We start from the raw sequence: 17,303 nt of genomic DNA, 5'->3' as shown, positions 1-17,303 counted from the left end.
GCACATCTGCTGGGCTCCTACCTCCAGTTACAGCTACTTCCACCTCATTCAATGTCACGTAGTTTAAGAGTAGGGGCTCGTTGGGCAGCAAAGGTACTGACTGCCAGTAGGGAAATGTTGCCCTGCAAGGTCATAAATTATATTAATGACTGGCTAAAACAACTGGGAGGTTCAATTGCATGCAGAATATCAAAATGCCTTTGTCCCTGGCCTTTGACTTCTTGAGATCTATATTGAGATGTGAGCAAATGTGTGTCCTCCATAGTTTGTGTCCAATGACAGATTGCATCTTAGATTGTTTTATAGCACACTTCGTGAAAACAGCTTTGTGAAATGGAGCCCAAGCAATTAGCTTTTGAAGACAGAGGTTATAAGTGAAATGTAAAAATGGAGAGTGTTCTGGAGTTTCAGGTTTTGGGTTTTATTTGGGTTTTTCAGGGAAACTGAGGGTAGATTTAGAACAAGGGCTTATAAAGAGCCAAGGATATAGGATTTCAGCACTTGAAATTTATCTATTTGTACTCGCTGTCTGAAAGCAGCAGCACATTCAAATCAAACCAGCAAACTGCTGTCAGACGTGTTTTGGATGAACTGGGAATGGGTTTTTTTCAGAGGTTCCACAGGACAGAAGAAAGAAGGGAATGCTGGTTATAAACTTTGAAAGCAAGTGGCTGAAATACGTTCCAAGAGTATTTTGGAGCAAGAGTGCCAGTTTAAATATTTATGCAGTGTTTTATTGTACTGATTCAAGTATTGAATAGCACCTGACCCTTGAATTTTTGGATCCTTGCCTTACTGGCAGCCCCTGATGCATATATTTACTTAGAAAATGGCCTTCTGTGGCAGCTGCTTTTCATAGCAGGAAATTGGGAAAGCTGGATTTTGATCCAATTTTTGTCATGATTTTTATGATTGACTTTGAGTCCAAGAAATGCCTTCCTATGCATCAGTTTCTTCAATTGAGAATTAACAGTTGCATTTACCACTGGCTCTCACAAGATTGTGAAATTCTGTAATGGAAGATTATGAGGATGGTTTACTTTTTGCTCTTTCCTCAGACCTCTTTATTGTTCACAGTCGTGATCGATACTGGGCAACATTTAACTGGCCTCCAGCTTCCCTTCCTCAGATACCACCAGACCTTGTAAAAAAATAAGGTTGTTTCTTTCCATCAGTTGTTTCCTCGTTTGGCAGTGCTAAACAGCACAGTCCTTGGCTGCCCCTGTGGTACAGACTGTCAGCAGAGCTCCACATGAAACAAGATTCTGAAGCTGTGCTACAAACACCTGTGCACTGGCAGCTCTGCTGAAACCACCCTTTTGTCATTAAGACAGCTGCAGTGGCTGTCACCAGCCTGGTCTGGAGATCTTTAACTTCTCTGAGCTGAAATTGTGCAAAGACTGCTATTAGTTGCTGGTCTGAGCTGGAATTGTGGCCACGCAAAATCCTTTCAATCTGACAGTTTAGAGTTGTAGGCTGAAACTTTGGTCAATACAGCTACTGCCTGCTACCCAATAGAATCGTTTTATGCAGCAGTATTTAGTAGTGTGGTAACTCTCACTCAAGATGGATTATTTAGGATGTGCCTGATGTAGAGAGAGTGAGCTGAAGTAGCAAAACCTGATAGTCAGAGGTCTGGCCTAGGCTCTTGCTGGGTGCACACCCTGCTCCTGAACTTGGATTGTGCACTGGCAAACTGCTCCATGGTCGGTGAGGACGTGGGTATTCCTGCCCCTTGCCTGCCAGGCTTGCAGCGTTGGCTGCTTTTGCAGAGCTCAGCCTCAAGATGCAGATGTCCTGACTTCAAAATATCAGCAAGAAGTCTTTCCAAATTCCCAACCCTGCTCTGTGCTTGTTTATGGCTGAAACCCCAGGGATGCAAGATGGTTTTAGCAAATAAACGTAAGGGATCTGTGGAGGGATGTCTGAAACAATCACTCTCTGTTTCCCTCTGTGTATTTGCGGACTCAGAGAAGAAAATGGAGAATTCAGTTGGCTTGTTTACCCAAGCTATTAGGCTGGCTTAGCCATTCCATGATGAAGTTCCATTTCAGTACTGAGCGTACTAGGCTCCGGAGATAAAAATGATCAATTTGATTGTTTTTGTCCTCCTGTTTTTACGTTCAGGTTTCGCAGGATTGGATCAGTGTCTGCCACTATTTCTTCCTGTAAAGCATACCCTAAACCTTTCTGCAGATATACAGAGCTGCTCCAAGCACCCAAAAACTGTGGGTTTTTTCCACTGTCAAGAAATATAGTGGTGGCTTAGCATTATGGCCATGGCTCTGACTGGGAAGCCAGAGCTAACTAAATTTAAAGCATTTGTTCTATTGCAGAGCAATATGGCCTGATGGTCAGGCTTTCCAGAGATTGTCCAAAACTCGTGCTCTGCAGAGGTTGCCTTTGGCTTCATTTGATCAAACTGATAGGATGGATATGTCGAGGAGTTGTGCAGGACTGATGTTGTGCAGGCAATTAAAATCTATGAATTGGATTAAAACACAAATGTTAGTATGCTTTGATGGGATTTTATTTTCTTCTGATTGAGATGATTTTGGAGATAAAGCTGGAACCAGCTCCTAATTTGCAGTTGCTTGGGGCTTTGCTGTTTGAGTTTTCTTTATTTTGCTGCTGTTACCTATTGACCTGCTTGATTAATTTTGTGTCTGAACTTCTGTCCTTTTTATTCCTGACTCTTCTGCACTGTCAGAACACAATTGAAAAGCAAAAATCTGTACCGTTCAGAAGACCAATTAGGTCTAGGGTTTAAGATAAATGCTTAATGACTGTGAAATAGTATGTGCTTCATTTCTTGCTTCAAGACTTATTTTTTATTAGGAGCTGAGATGACGAAGAGGGATGTGGAGAGTGGCAGTTATAAAGGGTGCATTGTATTTTTACTGCAATACTGAAGTATTGATTGTTGACTTATTGATAGGCTTAATGCACAACCATTTCCTTAGTTAGTGTTTGAATGTCCATTAGAATGTGGCTTGGTGCCAGAATATTGAAATCCTACTTTTATAATATAATTTGTCTATCCAAAAGTACTAATGTGGTTTGGATTAAAAAAAAAAAAAGATAAATAGGCAAGTTTTGAGTTTCCCTGTTTTGTATTTGTTAACCTTCACATACTGAATTGAACCTCTGAAGCAGGAGACACTGAAAAGAAGACAGAGGGAGGCTGACAGAAATCCTAATGCTTTGAGATTTGTACCTTTTGATATTTTTCACCTTTGATGTTTGCCATGCCCAGCAATGTTTGCTGAGCTGCTACAGACATTAAGGGATACTCTAATTTATCCATTTTAAACTAGTTATTATTTTTTTCCTAGGGGAGAGATTATTTGTATAGCTTCACAAGCGTGTTGCATGTTAGTAGCACTACTCACAAAAATATTCCTGTTGTGGTCATTGTAATGCTTCTCCAGATATGAGGTCTGGCCTAGGGGGACATGCCCTTTCCTCCACATCAGGAATCTGTGCTCGGTTCCTGGGATGCTTCCCAGTGTGGTTTAATGGTCCATGTTCCTCTTGGTCCCTTCTACTCGAATGTGACACTCGTGCTACTGATGGCCAGTTGTCCAGCCTGTAGAAAAGACCACACCAGGTTTTGGACCTGATAGGTGTGGAAGGCCTGATGCTATTGCACATGAATAATCCTGTAGAAAGCAGCTGTCCTGAAAACTGGGGTGACTTTCTTGTATTGATAAGGTAGACAGGGTGGAACCTTTAATTGGTATGAATCACTTGCCACTGTGGTGAACCAGAATCCTTTCTTTACTCAAGCCTTTCCTTTCTAATTGCTCTGGTCCAGGTAACCAGGGATCCTTCAGGAGCCTTCTCTCCCTTTTTCTCGCTGATAAGTAGTGGAAATTGCTCCATCTCTGAGCAAAAACCAGTGTGAGTGATATAATTACCAAGATGAAGCTTGGGCTGGTATTTGTGTTAAAACTGCCATGGCATATATTGGGCTTAGTCTTTCTTTCTCCAGTGATCTGACTTTCTCCATCTCCCTGTTTCAATAGTCTGCCAGAGCTCATACTTCTCTGCAGAGGTGGCCATCACTATTCACCATCTTTCCAAAACATACAAATGATGTAGAAAACCTTTCAGGTTTGTGGTGTTGTGGTTTTTGTTTTGGTTTTTTTTTTTTCTCTCTCTATGCAGTTCATATCCATTGAATTACTGTGGTTGGTCTGCAAAATTTTATGGTGATTTTTTCAAAATTTTGAGTTTGGGTGACAGATGATGAAGCAGTTTGGAAATTAGTATCTTCTCTTTCGTACCAAGTAGGGAAGAGAGAACAAAATAAGCTGCTTCTGATTTTCAGCTGATCTTTGTGTACAATACAACGTCTAAGCATTTGTACTCACTTTCCACGGACTCTTGCATGTCGTGGTCCCAGCTTACTTGACTTATTCAGAGTTCAGCTTTAAAAGGTAGAAATGAAAGGACATTACCATATAGCAATTTAATTAACACTATGGCAACAACTATTTATAGACTTTAAATAATTGCAATGCAAATTTAAGTTGCTCTGTTCTACTTTTTTAGATGCTAGCAATAGGAAGAGATGATAAATTCCCTCTCTACAGGAGAGTGAGTTAATAGGTGCCCCAGAAGGCCTGGAAGGGGCAGGATTTGATTGCATTCCTTGAATGCTGAATGCCTAAGTCTCTCAAATTGGATAGCAAAGAAAATCTCTTGAAAAATTTGACTTGGGAGAAAGGCCCTTGCTGATAATGGAGGACCCTAGGGAAAATGCATTTTGGGTGGTATTAAATTTCAGCAGCTGGAGGATCTTGTTTGGAACAAACATTTTTTTTTTTTTTTTTTTAAGAAAAGGAAATAGTCTTCTATAGCTTTTCCTCCAGCTTTGCTTCCGATAAATAGACACAGGAATTAATGTTATTTGCAGGATCCTAGTTCAGTAATAGTACATGAATAGTATGCCATATTATAATTGAGTAGCAACAGATACTTTTATATAGAAATATGCATTGATGTATGTAATGACTGTGCTGTTTAAACTGCAGGTCCATAAGGAAGTGTTTGCTTAATAGTAGGTGAAATGTGGCTTGACACAATCCCCCCTGTAAATACATCTGCAACCTGTATTTTAGTGCCCAGTAAGGGTGAGAAGGATAATGCTTCACTGGATGTCTATGCTTTACAGCATGGTGTGGAATATATTAGAGGTGTGATTCCCTGTGAGGGTGGATGGGAGATAACCAAGTTGTGCTTGATGACCAAAGTTACAGTGGCTGGTGTACCTCCTGAGTGGTAAGCACTGTGTGTTTACTGCTTTTCATTACTGAAATGTATGTTTTGGAATACTGTCTGCCCTCTTTGGATGTCCTCTGGAAGGATGTTCTGCAGTAAGGCTTCCCATAATATACATCTGACTCTGCAGTGCTGCAAGATCTCTAGGGATAACCGGAGCCTCTTCTGAGCTGTGTTGGGGGAAAGGATAAATGGTATTTTGTGGGGGTTTTTTTCATTAATATATAAGTTGTATGACAGTGAATCAGCAAAGTACTTTCACAGGAAAATTCTCTGACAAAATAATATTGGAAACCTGCAATGTGATCTTAATTCTTGTTTATAGATGCTAAGTGGGTGTTGTTCAGTGCAATATCTGATAATACGTATCCAGCAACAAACGTGAGCACACTATGGTAGGGTATCATAACCAGAAGGAATAACTTGGCCATTTTAAGCAAATGGAGCAGTGCATCTGTCTCACTTCTGCACTGACTAGGGACAGGCACTTGTGCCTGGGTACCCACCTAAACCCTGGCTGTTCCTCTAGGGCTGGACAGAAAGTAAATTCTGCATTGCTTTCTGCATGGATCTTGCAGTATGGCCTCCTGTGTAGCAAGAGCTCAAGGAGGATTAACAACACATTTTTGTTTACACCACTAATCAGTCTTTAGATGCTTTAGTCTTGGCCTCTACTGATCTAGTTCATGTTTGAACTAGTGACCTCTATTCGAAAGTCACTTTTGTCCTTTTAATAGTTTTCTGAGTCAGCCTCTGTCCCTTCCTGAGAGTCTCTTTATACACTTGAAAAGGTTGTTCTTTTTTTGTAAAAGCCTAATCCCCATTTTGTATGGCTATGCACATTGCATTAAATGAAAGCTCTGTGCATTCCCCTCACTCATCTGGAATGAGTCCTTGCTTTTCTTCTAATCTAACAGCTGGTGACTCAGTTTCAGTGGGCTTCTTTTACCTTCAGTTTTGAAGGTTTGGATGGACAAATGAGGAGAATGGAGAGTCTCATCCACTGCAGCCCATTGTTTCCCAATCTCTGCCAAGTTTATCTTTTTGAGTTTGACTTTTCTCTAGGCTTTTTTTTTTTTACTAGAAGTATATGCCTATCCCCAGCTAGCTGACCTTAAGGCATGTAGCATTTCCAATCCTTTATCATCTTGATTGAGTCTAAGATTCAATCCCTCCCAGTTCTTTTCCTTCTAGCTCTTCCCATTCTCTGGCTATCTCAGTGTCCTTACAGTGTCTTTGCAAAGAAATGGTGTCATAAGTACTTTTCAGCATCAGAAGAATAAAGATATATAGATGGATAGTCATTGGGAGAGGTGAAAGGCACGTGAGTACCAAAGTGATAATTACTGACTTCAGTCTTCTAGTTTTGATATCCAGGTGAAACCTCTGTAGCTTTAAGATGTGTGTTTTGTAAGGGATTTAAGGGCAGGATAAGCTGTTCATACCTTTGTTGTCCCTTTTAGTCAAATTCAACAGATGGACGCTTTTATTTCCTCTGCTGGAAGATGTATCCTCAGTATTATCTAATGTAAGATGACAAGGCAAGGAGACTGAGGCAGAGAAATGAAATGATAAAACTCCAAATGACTTAATTTGGTCCACAAAGGACTGACTTTTGTTTGTCTCCCAGTCATGTCCATCCTGCATGGAAATGCTGCTGGGAGGAGACCTGGTGCTTTTAATACGTATAGCTGCTTAATCATTCTGCTGATGACTGTGCTATAAAACCATTAACCAAGCAGACATGGCCATGCTCTGTGTAAGCCAGGGCTGAAGGAATCTCCCTTCCCAGTTGCTGGGTTTTCTGTGATCTGCTTGAACACTGTGTTTCCGCTCCTCCAGGAAATGGAGAACAAACAACACTGACAGATGTTAGTCATGTCACTTAATGCAGGACTGGAAGGCACTTGGATATTAATGTAATGAGCACAGTATAAAGACCTGAATAGAGTAGACCTGACTTCTAGTTAAGCCCACTGAGATGCCAATACTGATTTCAGTTGTACTTTCACTATGAGAAATACAAGGATAGTTTGACAAAGCAGCCACGCACTGCTGTTGTTCACTTTAACCAGCCTGCCTGTGGGTGTTCATTTTCCATGCTGGCCAGCAATTCTAGCGCCACTTTCTTCAGAGCTGGCAGCTGTAATTAAAGGAAATGCACAAATTTATCTTCTCATCTAAGAAAAACCTAAAATGCTGTCTTCATCCTGGCTTTTTCACTGGTAATTTCAGAGTGGTGTGGCACCCCATTCCAAGCAAACATCCTCATGCATTTTGGGATTCAGCAGGTCTTTTTAGGTCCATCACTAGTGTTTGTTGCTTCTTGGCACCTTGTGGTTTAATATGGGGAGCTGTCTGGATTCCTTTGGCAGAGAATTGAGCAAGTTGTTCTTCCTCAGTGGTGGGATGCTGCTAGAGGTGCCTATCTTACATCCAACTGACAGGGTGGGCCCATGCCTTTTGGAAGGAGGCTGGGCTGCCCTTTTGGGTAGCACTCGTTGTCATAAGGGGTAGATGCATCTATCTTCATCTGTCTGCTGTTGGTGAGCAGGCTGGGAGCCACAGCTGCTTCTATGTGCCTAGTCAGGCTCTGTGCTGCAAACGGCTTGTGCTATGTGATGTAACATGGCCAAGGATGGTTCTGAATCCGCAGGCAAGTTTCTGTGACTGAGTTTTATCCAGTCCAAGATGGATTGAATTGCTGTGGAAATTAAAACTATGGACTTGGTTCTGCATATATGACTCTTCTGTTAGTGTTGGAAGTCCGTGTGTAATTGCTGGTAGTGCAGGTGGCAAGGCAGAGAGCGTTCTTCTCTCAGACCACTCACAGCTGATAATATAACTCTGAAGAAACAAAGATAAAAGCACAGAATTCTTTCTGCTTTCATACATGTGGATGTGCATTTCCATGTGGTGCCTTTTGGACGTTGTGATGGGGAATTTGAAGATATTTTGTGAGAAGCAGGAGCATTGATAATTGCATTCTGGTTAATCATCATAGAAGGCTCATGTTTGCTCCTAGCTGATGCTTTGTGGCTTCTGCTGGAGTTAATAATTCATTTCTGGACTGTATCAAAGCATGCTCTTAATGGAGATTCCTCCATGGATTGCTGGCATCAGTAGGAGTCAGAAGAGATGAAAGATGGGTTTAGTGTTTGACAGCCATTAACTTGGTGTGGTCATCTAGGCAGCGTTAGGTTAACTTCCTCATCTTGTGCTCCCTTGTGTTTGGGAATGTGAGGGATGTGGGAATTCAGCTTCCCATGAAGCTTTGTTAGAATTTCAGTAGCCAGACAGAAGAATGCTGAAATGAAGGTGTGAATATCAGTGGCCATATGGTTCTGGTTTAACAGGCTGTGGGTCGAGAGGATTTGCTTGCCACGATGCTGAGGTGACAGTTTCATAAAAGAGCTAATTCACTGCGAGGTTGAGTTGCTTTCCAAGGTGCAGTGCCAAACCTCCCAGGGAGAGCGTGCTTTTACCACCGAGGGTTGAATTTGGTCATGTCAGTGCTTACAGTCATCTGCAAGAGGGATTGACATGCAGGGTTTGTACATAAAAAGGGGGTTAGCAATCTGAATTAAAAATTAACACATTCTCCTCATAATTATAGACTTAGAGCAGGCTAATGCTGTACAAAAGAGGGCTTTCCAGACATAGTTTAATGGCCCCAAAGCAAAGCCATCACTTCTCTCCCCCCTCCTTTAAAATTAGCATTGGCATGTTTAAAACACTCCTCAGATTCTGCTGCAAAATAGCTGTTTGGCTTTCAGTTGTGGTTTTTGGTGGTGTGGGGTTTTTTTAAAGGTGATTATTCTTTTCAATACTAAAGATGGAAAGTGGTTTGCATATTAATGGCACATTATAATTTTGAAAATAATCTCCTAGTGGATATTTAACAATGGCTTTGGGTAAATGGACACTTGTTGCGCTTTGTTTAAACGATTACATCTCAATTATCACTTGATGGTGAGAGCATGGGTAATACCCTCGATTCTTTGTCAAACAGGCTCTAATTAAAACTGGTTCCTGCACTTGCCTCTTGGATAAATATGGACGTGAGGTAGTTCAGTGACACCCTGTCAAATTGCCGAATTGAGTGCAAGTTCCCCATTCATCCCAACAAATGATACCACTAATTGGGGTGTGGATGGCAGTAACAGCACTGCCAGTGTTGGTGCTAATCCTCTCTGCTTGGCTGGGCTTCCCCCACCTCTCCCCTGCTTGGGACCAGTGCTCTTCTAATTTTACAGGATTTATATTTCACTTCTCCATGTATCTGTCTGCCTGGTCACACAAAGCACTGGTCCTCAATCAGTTCTCTCAAGGGTGTTTCCCACTCTCTGCCTTTACATCCTGCCTCTTGTTTGGTAAAAAATTTAGTTCCAAAGCTGTGTTGAAACTCAGATGTCCTTTGAGCTCTGTAACAAGCCAGCAACTCCCGGTGTGAGTGCGTTGGTGGTTTTTACCCTGAAGGAGGATGGCGGTCTGTGATGATTATAGTGGATGTTACTGGAGCTGGTCACTTCCCAGTTCTAGTTTGTGTTTTGATTTCTGGATGGCACATTTGTCTCAGTACATGTGAGTTAGCCCATTGCAACAAAGCCCAAATTCCCTGCTAGACCTGCCAGTAGCATCATAGTACACTCAACCTGACTTTTTGCTCTGCTCTGCTTGTGTGAGAGTATAGCTGTATTGATGTTGAAGTGTTAGCATGGGTTTTCTGCCTCTTCTCTTCACCACAACTTGCTTGTATTGGACTCCTGAACTCTGGCTGTTTTTTCTGCATCCTTCTGAAGGGGCAGGATGAGTGTGCAGAGCTGAAGGCAGAGGAAGAGACCTCGCCTGTCATTAATGCTGGATAATCACCCTGCTGGCCTTGCAGAGAGGACCAGCCAATGCTTTAAGGCTTTCTCCAGAGCCAGTATGACAGTGCAGTATTTGCTGCTGCTGTTACAGTGCTGGATTAAGCAGACAAGAAATATTGGGAAGGAGCTACCTATCACTGTTACAACTCACTGCCAGCAGTGTCTCTCAATTTTGCTGGCTAATGCTCACCAGCAGTGGCAGACTTTGAAACTGTAGGGCTTCAAAATGGAGCTATTACAGGAGCAGGGATGCTGGTCCTATTCTCCACCTCATCCCTGTTCAGTGCAAGACTGAAAGAAAAGGAGATGATATCATAGTAGATTGCAGGCTACCATGTTTTACGGTTTGTTGGTGTTTGTTTTTTTCTTTTTAAGGTAAGGGTGAATGCATCTTTTGATTTTTGTAGTCATAATGAAGGAATCTCCCTCACTCCAGAGATGAAGCTTTACCTGACAAGGCTGTGGACACATAGAGATAGAGTGAGGGAATGATCCTGACCCAGAGAAGGATATTCTTACTCCAATTGCTTCTGCATTCTCTTTGCATTGTCATTCTCTTAGAGATTTGATGCTTTCTAGTCAGAAGGAAGACTTTTGTGGTTTTCCTTAGCTGGGGCCCAGCAGCCCTGAACAGTAGTTTTCCTTCTCCTCCCAGAGTTACATCAGAGTGCAGAAGTGATTGATGCGTGAGCTGACTGAACGCTCCACTAAATTGATTGCCAGTGAAACAGATAGCAGTTCCGACATCTTAGCTGGGTTAGCACTCACAGTTGTTTACACTAACAGCCATTTGGGGTGCGTAGTTTCTGTTCATACTCCTCAAAGCTGTTGCTTTAAGAAATCCATAGGTAATGGGAGATAGTGCTTTGCTGAGCGACACCGGGAAGGCTTTCCCTGGCAATGCGATATGTAAAACAAAGTACAGATATATAATTGTGCTGATTGCAATACACAGAGCTGCAGTTGCAAGGAGCTTCTGCAGTAGCATTACATGGCCAGAAAATAACAGAGAATAACAGTCTCTTGATAAAAGCAGCATCTTTAAAGTTGTGGCGAGCAGCTCCAGATGGATGATTGTGCTCCTGAAATCCCTGGGAGGCTGCTGTCTGTCCTAAAGAGTCGACTGTCTCTCCAGGTACCTTTACCTGTTTCAAAGTTTGGCTAGGGAGCAAAAGCTCTGTGTATCCTCAGTGCTTCTGTCTCTGCACCGCTAATGGGTTATGCAAACTAGAGTAAGTAGGGGGAGAAGCCATCAAAAGCAGAGCAGTGTGTGTGAGGTGAGTTGCAAGTTATTGAGGCAAGCCCAGCAGCAGGGATGGTGCCAAACATGGATGCTCAGAAATGCAGGAGGAATGCCAGAGTTAAATTATCCCTGCAAATGTATTAACCTTCTTCTCCCAAAAGGGACTTTGCCTGCACTATGGGGTGTAGCTGGCTGTGATCAATAATTTTCCCTGCAGTGCAACTGACTGCAGTTTTCCACTAAGAATGTTGGATTTAGACCTGTCTTCTCCACTCATGAAATGCCTGGTAGCGGGATTCAGATACTCAGTGTTCATTTGGTCACAAGCAGGGAGGGACTGCTCCTTGCAGTCACTTGTGGAAAATCACCTTTAAGATAGTTTGCTAATTTCAAAGCCAAAACACACTGTAAGAGATCACTCTGCCCCCTGTGAAACTCTGAATTGTGCAAGGTGCAGTGTTGCCTTTGGGGTAGGTGAGCCTGAGCCACAGAGCACCTTCTACAGACATAACCCTGTTCATGGGAATTGCTCCCAAACCAGAGAGTTCAATGTCAATTCAGAGACTCCTGTTCTTTCCATATATAATATCCTGCACCATATTTTCTGATATTTCATGTCCAACATACACATTGCAGTATTTTTTAAATTTAAACAGAAGTGGAAATAATGAATTGGTGGTGATTCTGCAGGTATATCAGTGTTCATGCATAGTAGAACACTTTCCTGAAAGCTTTTTTTCTTCATTAAATGTAGACATCCCAAGTCTGGATTTTTTTGCCCGTGTGTGTTTGCAAATTCAAGACGTGCATTTGTGAGCAGAATTACTGAACTGTGAAATGAAGTGATGTGACAGCAGGGCTGTTGTTCTGGAATTCAAAAAGAATGAACTTTGAATTTGGGGGTGTCTCCAGCATTTTGCAGACTGGAGCTGGGTTGGCACCTTGGGTTAAATGTGTGCTTGGGACCTGTGACAGTAACTTCCAGCTAGTGTCACACACACGTTCTGTGAAACGCTTCTTCATTGCTGTACGTTTGGCGTATTAGCAAGTGCATTCTTTATTCCTTTGGTGCTTCTAATTTTTTTCTTGAAGGTGGGGGTGGTCTGTTTCTCGATTCTTCTGTGGATTTTTGCACTGTAATGATGGCACCATCACCTGACTGCTGGAATACACTGGCCTGACTTTAGTCACCGGGTGACTGGCTCTTAGCATGGTTTCATCTCTGCCGTTTCACATCTCCTCTTGTAATTGCATGATTGCTTGCAGCATTGTTTTTCTGCTGGTGACAGTGAAAGGCACACGCGAGTATTTATGTAACCTTATACTTTCCCGTTTGATGTTTAAAGTGTAGGTGAAAAAGTGCTACTTTGCAAATAAAATTCTCTTTAATTGATTGTAAGCAGTGTCTTTTCACCCCTTACGTGCAATCATTTTATTTTCATGCCTCATGTGCAACCATTTGTAAGACAAGGTTATATATACACACTCCTAAGTATCATATGGAGGAAGAAGTAGGTTGAGCCTGTATGAATAACAAGGCTGCATTTCTGTAGTGCTGACAGTTTCATTGATGTATATATGCTTACAATTAAATAACCTGCGTAAAGCTAAAAAAAAGAGCGATGTTTAATGTAAATAGTATCTCAGTCTTTTAACTGCTAAATAACCAAACACAGCAAAACAATGGAGAATCAAAGCTCCCCTTTAAAGAGCATCAACACCAGTTAATATGCAGGAAAATTATCTGCCTGTACAAGTTGTACCAACAGCTCTGCAGGTCTAAAATGGCAGAAGCTTTCAGTTGCTGTATAAAAATCAAACTACCATTTATTTCAGCCTCATGGTATGTGCAAATTCATGCAGCTCAGTTAAGGGAATAGCTTCACAACTGGTGTTACAATCTGTGGCTGGAGTGCTGCATCACAATGCAGCAAATGCATTTTCCACATTAACCAAACATGACAGCTGAAACGATTATTAACCATGCAATATGTCGGAAGTCATCAAAAATTCACATCAGAGTAATTGCAGTGGCTCGGGGAAAAAAAAAATAGTAGCATCTCTCTCCTCTTTCCTGCCTGCCGCCTCACCCCCTCCTAATTCCTACATGGTACAGTCCGTTAACAATAAAATATCCTTCTGTAACCTATAAACTGTTACTCCCATCAGTTACTGGTTTCAGACTGATGCTTTCCCTAGAATTTGAATAAAGCACCACTGGAAAAAAATATATAGATGCTTTACAGGCAGTGGTGTTCAGCCGTGGAAAGCAGCTGCTTTCTTATTGTCTTGCTGGACTCTTGACTGTCTCAGCCATTTCAGGACTTGCAGGTTTGATTTATATATTTTTTTTTATTATTGTTATTTTTTTTTAAGATGAGAAAATTTTACAATTAATAGATATAGATACAGCTGTGTAAGCCTAAATACCAGGCAGCTGAAGTGTGGCAGTTACAGCCAGCATTAACAGGTTTGTAACTCCTCAGTACTGAGATCTACAGGTAGGAATGTCTATCTTTTAAAATATATTAAATGAGGGTAAAAAGCTTGCTTTCATAAGAGAGAGTTCTTCTTCAGGTGTCTTTTATGGCAGTTTTTCTTTGTACTGTTGCTGCAGGTTGTTTTAATTTGTAGGTGAGTAATGAAAGAGAACAGGTGGGTAGTTTTGGAGAAAAGGTCCTTTGCTCTCAGCAAAGGAACAGGAAGGTTTGTGCCTTTACCTTCCAATGTTCTTCGCTAGAGCAGCTGTTGGGTGGGGCAGTCCAGCGTCTGCTTTGGGTTTCATATGTGTTGCCTTTTTAAAGACCCTCTTGACATTGCTGACTTTGCTTTTCATTTAAGCAGAAATACAGTGGCATAACTTTCTGAATGCCTTTATTCCTGTTTTCCTTAGGCTATGAAAAGTCTGTGGAAGTATTTTAAACAAAAAATAAAGATGCTACTTGATTATGATTTTTTTTCTCTTGCTTTTCATTGTGGTGCAGAGATGTTGGTCTACTCTGTTTTCCCTGTTCTTACATATGCACTTATGATTTATTTAGAAGACGTGTTAAACTTTCTTTCGTTTTATTTTGAAGTAAGGATTTCAAATGTAGGACAAAAATAAGAGCGAAAATATTTCTACTCTTTCAAAATAAATGAAGATAAATGGAGATTTGCTATTTTTTGTTAATTTCTTAAATGGGGTGGTGAAGCATATTTGCTTAGTCAACTGGAGTTTGCAGCCTAGATCCCACTTCTGTTTTAAGTGAATAGGATGAGAAGGGTTAATCCAGTAAAGTCATAGTAAAGGGAAGCAGTCAGGGAATTAACATTTATATAAATGTGGTGGCCGTGACTAGCTGTGTGGGTGGCAGCTCATTTAATACTCTCAGATCTGGGGACTTAGAGGCTGCATGAAACTGGGAGCTCTGCCTGGCTTTGGTATGGGGACACAAGTACAGGGTGGGCTGATTATTCTCCTTTCCTTTCAATTCTATTTTTGTGTAGGAAAGGAAGCAGTTTCATAAAACATACTGTGCTGGGACAGCACCTGGGCTCTTGCAGTTGAATGACTTGCCTCCTTTGGGGCTCCCTCCCCAAATATTCAGGTACCTGTGTGCCACGTTCTGCACTCTTCCTTTTGTCAACTGAGAAATGCTCAGAGGGAAGACGTGGAGCAGTGGCATAGCATGGCCAAAAAGTTCTCTCTCCAACCAGATTACTTGTGCAGAGGGGTCTGGGGGGGCTGTCATTCCACAAAAGCAGCTCAGCAAAAAATCAAGTAAAGGACAATGAAATGTGTGGTTTGCCCGTGTAAAAACATGGAGGAAACTATCCCATCCCCACTGACCCCGTATGGGAGATGGCTCAGTTATCCTTGCAGTTAGTACAGTGTGGCAAATTATTTTCCTTTGTTTGAAGTGGGTGGGAGACAGACTTCAAGTAAGCTCCGTAAATTAATGTATGAATAAATGACTGAGCCACCGTAATGAACAATTAGCTGTAGGTCTCTTATAGCAGGGTTTTCCGTGATATCTGTTGGCAGCATCTGGACTTGACATCTAATTTACATTAAAGTCCGAAAGCTTGTGTGCCTTGTTAATGCAAGGCACAAATAAAGGCATGCACTGCTAGACAGTTCCTTAGCCAGGGTGGAGTACAGCCAGAGGAGAAAAATGGAAACCTATTGTCTCTGGTGTATCCTCAGCACACCGGCCTCATGCCCCAAGTCTGGAAAGTTTAAACCTTAGGTTTATTACACAATAGTAGAAATAAGCTGAAAAAGGATGAAGTGTTTATTGTAACATTTATTGCAGCAGAGAATTTGGATGTATGCTTTTCTCTCTGAGCCCTTTAATGGCTAACATTTTTAAATGTAAATTGTATAATTATAACAGGCATATTCCAGACTTCTGTTTCTTAGTTTAATGATCTGTAATTAATAATTCATACGTAATTTAAATAATTAACTTTGTGAAATGTATCAGCAATGTAGTAAAGAAAATCTGTTTCTAAAGACCATGGCATGTTTAAATTGAGGATTTAAAGATATCGTGACATGTATGAACTCCAGATTGCTTGCTTTCACTGTCAGGAAAATATTTATATTTATTCTAGGGGATAAGGTGTCATGTTGAAAATAGCTATTAGGTGAACAAAGTAGCTATGATTTATTTACAAATACTGAGGAAGAATGAGGTAGCTAACTTGGACTTATTTTTTTAACTCAGGTGGATGATTTTGCCAAATCATCTCATGTTATTTTAAGAGGGCTGAACTTCAAATTTGCACATTTTTTGAGATTCCAGTGTGTAATAAAAAAAAAAAGCCTACATTCTTCAAATTACAGTGAATGTAATCTTGTCTCTGTTGCGTTAGCCACTATCAGCAGAATAGAGTAAATTGAACTTGGGAAAGGTTTTCTTCCCCTGTAGGGATTTTTCTGAGAGACTTCAAACTGCAGTAGGAATGTTATAGGAACCCCCTTTGTGGAGGTACAGCACTGGGGAAAGCCACCTGTGCTGGTTCAGGATTTGCACCCCGGTGTAACTTGGATGTCGCATTTCCAGCGCTGACAGGATTTTCACGTCTGAACCAGGCGTTGTCCCTTCGAGGCAATGAGCGTTCGCTGCCTGCGTCGCTTTCTGTCTGAAATGCAGATGGAGGCTGGAAGATGCTGCTTGGCATTTCTTTTTAAGAAGCAGAAAGATGACTCGTGCTCCTAAGGAATGTTCAGGAAGGCAGTACGCAGGCTTTCAGCTGTGGGATGGGGGCATGGCAGCCGAAATCTTTCTGCTTGAGTCAGCCTGAGAACAGGGACAGCGTCAGACTCAGCGCTGCCAGGCTCACTACTTGAATCCAGAGGAGGTAAAGAGAACCAATTTTTTTCATTACTGTTTTGTTATCTACAGTTTCAGACTAACTTGAAGGCGTTTAATTGTTTCTACTCATCTGAAATTGTGGAGGAAGAGATGTGGAAATAACAATTGTTTTGGTTTTCTGAAAATCCAGAGAGCATCCCTATTTCTTGCAGACTGCAAGGTTACATGTTCCCAGTCAGACAAGCAGAAGGATGGAGCACTTAACATGGGGCGGGGGGAGACTGAAGGACTGCAATAAAATTTTTAGAAGTGAATTAAAGGAGGCTGGGTGTTAATGAGTAGCAGGTTTGTTTAATAATTTGCCCCTCTTGCTGGTGATCCATCAGAAATGCCATTTTGGGATAAGGAATACTTTATTGATTGACTGGATGGCTGTTTGGCTTTTGGATGTGATCCTGAGAAATGAATTTTCTGCTGCCGGGTTAAGTGGGTTTTTGTGGTTGCCTATATGTTAACGCTAATGTACAATTAGTCCAGCAGCAGACACTGCAAGCTTGCCCTGTGTGCCTCCTTTATGCCTTTTGCTTCTCTTTTTAAACT

The 17,303-nt window shown here is 41.5% G+C and overlaps 1 protein-coding gene across 11 annotated transcripts in view; it reads left to right on the top strand.

Moving 5' to 3' along the window:
* Nucleotides 1-17,303, top strand: part of NUP93 (nucleoporin 93) — a 78,350-nt gene that overhangs the window by 21,128 nt on the left and 39,919 nt on the right. Inside the window, exon 1 of one of the 11 annotated variants that reach the window (XM_040075202.1) lies at nt 13,577-13,731. The exons of the other annotated variants lie outside the window; for them this stretch is intronic. The gene's annotated coding sequence lies outside the window, so the exon portion shown is untranslated. Of the gene's footprint in view, nt 1-13,576; nt 13,732-17,303 lie in introns of those variants that run through there. 11 annotated transcript variants of the gene reach the window in all.

Source organism: Hirundo rustica, chromosome 11 (genome assembly GCF_015227805.2).
Source record: "Hirundo rustica isolate bHirRus1 chromosome 11, bHirRus1.pri.v3, whole genome shotgun sequence".
In the NCBI taxonomy this organism is placed as follows: Eukaryota; Metazoa; Chordata; class Aves; order Passeriformes; family Hirundinidae; genus Hirundo; species Hirundo rustica.
The sequence above is the reverse complement of the archived record's forward strand: the minus strand, read 5'-3'. Positions and strand labels throughout refer to the sequence as shown.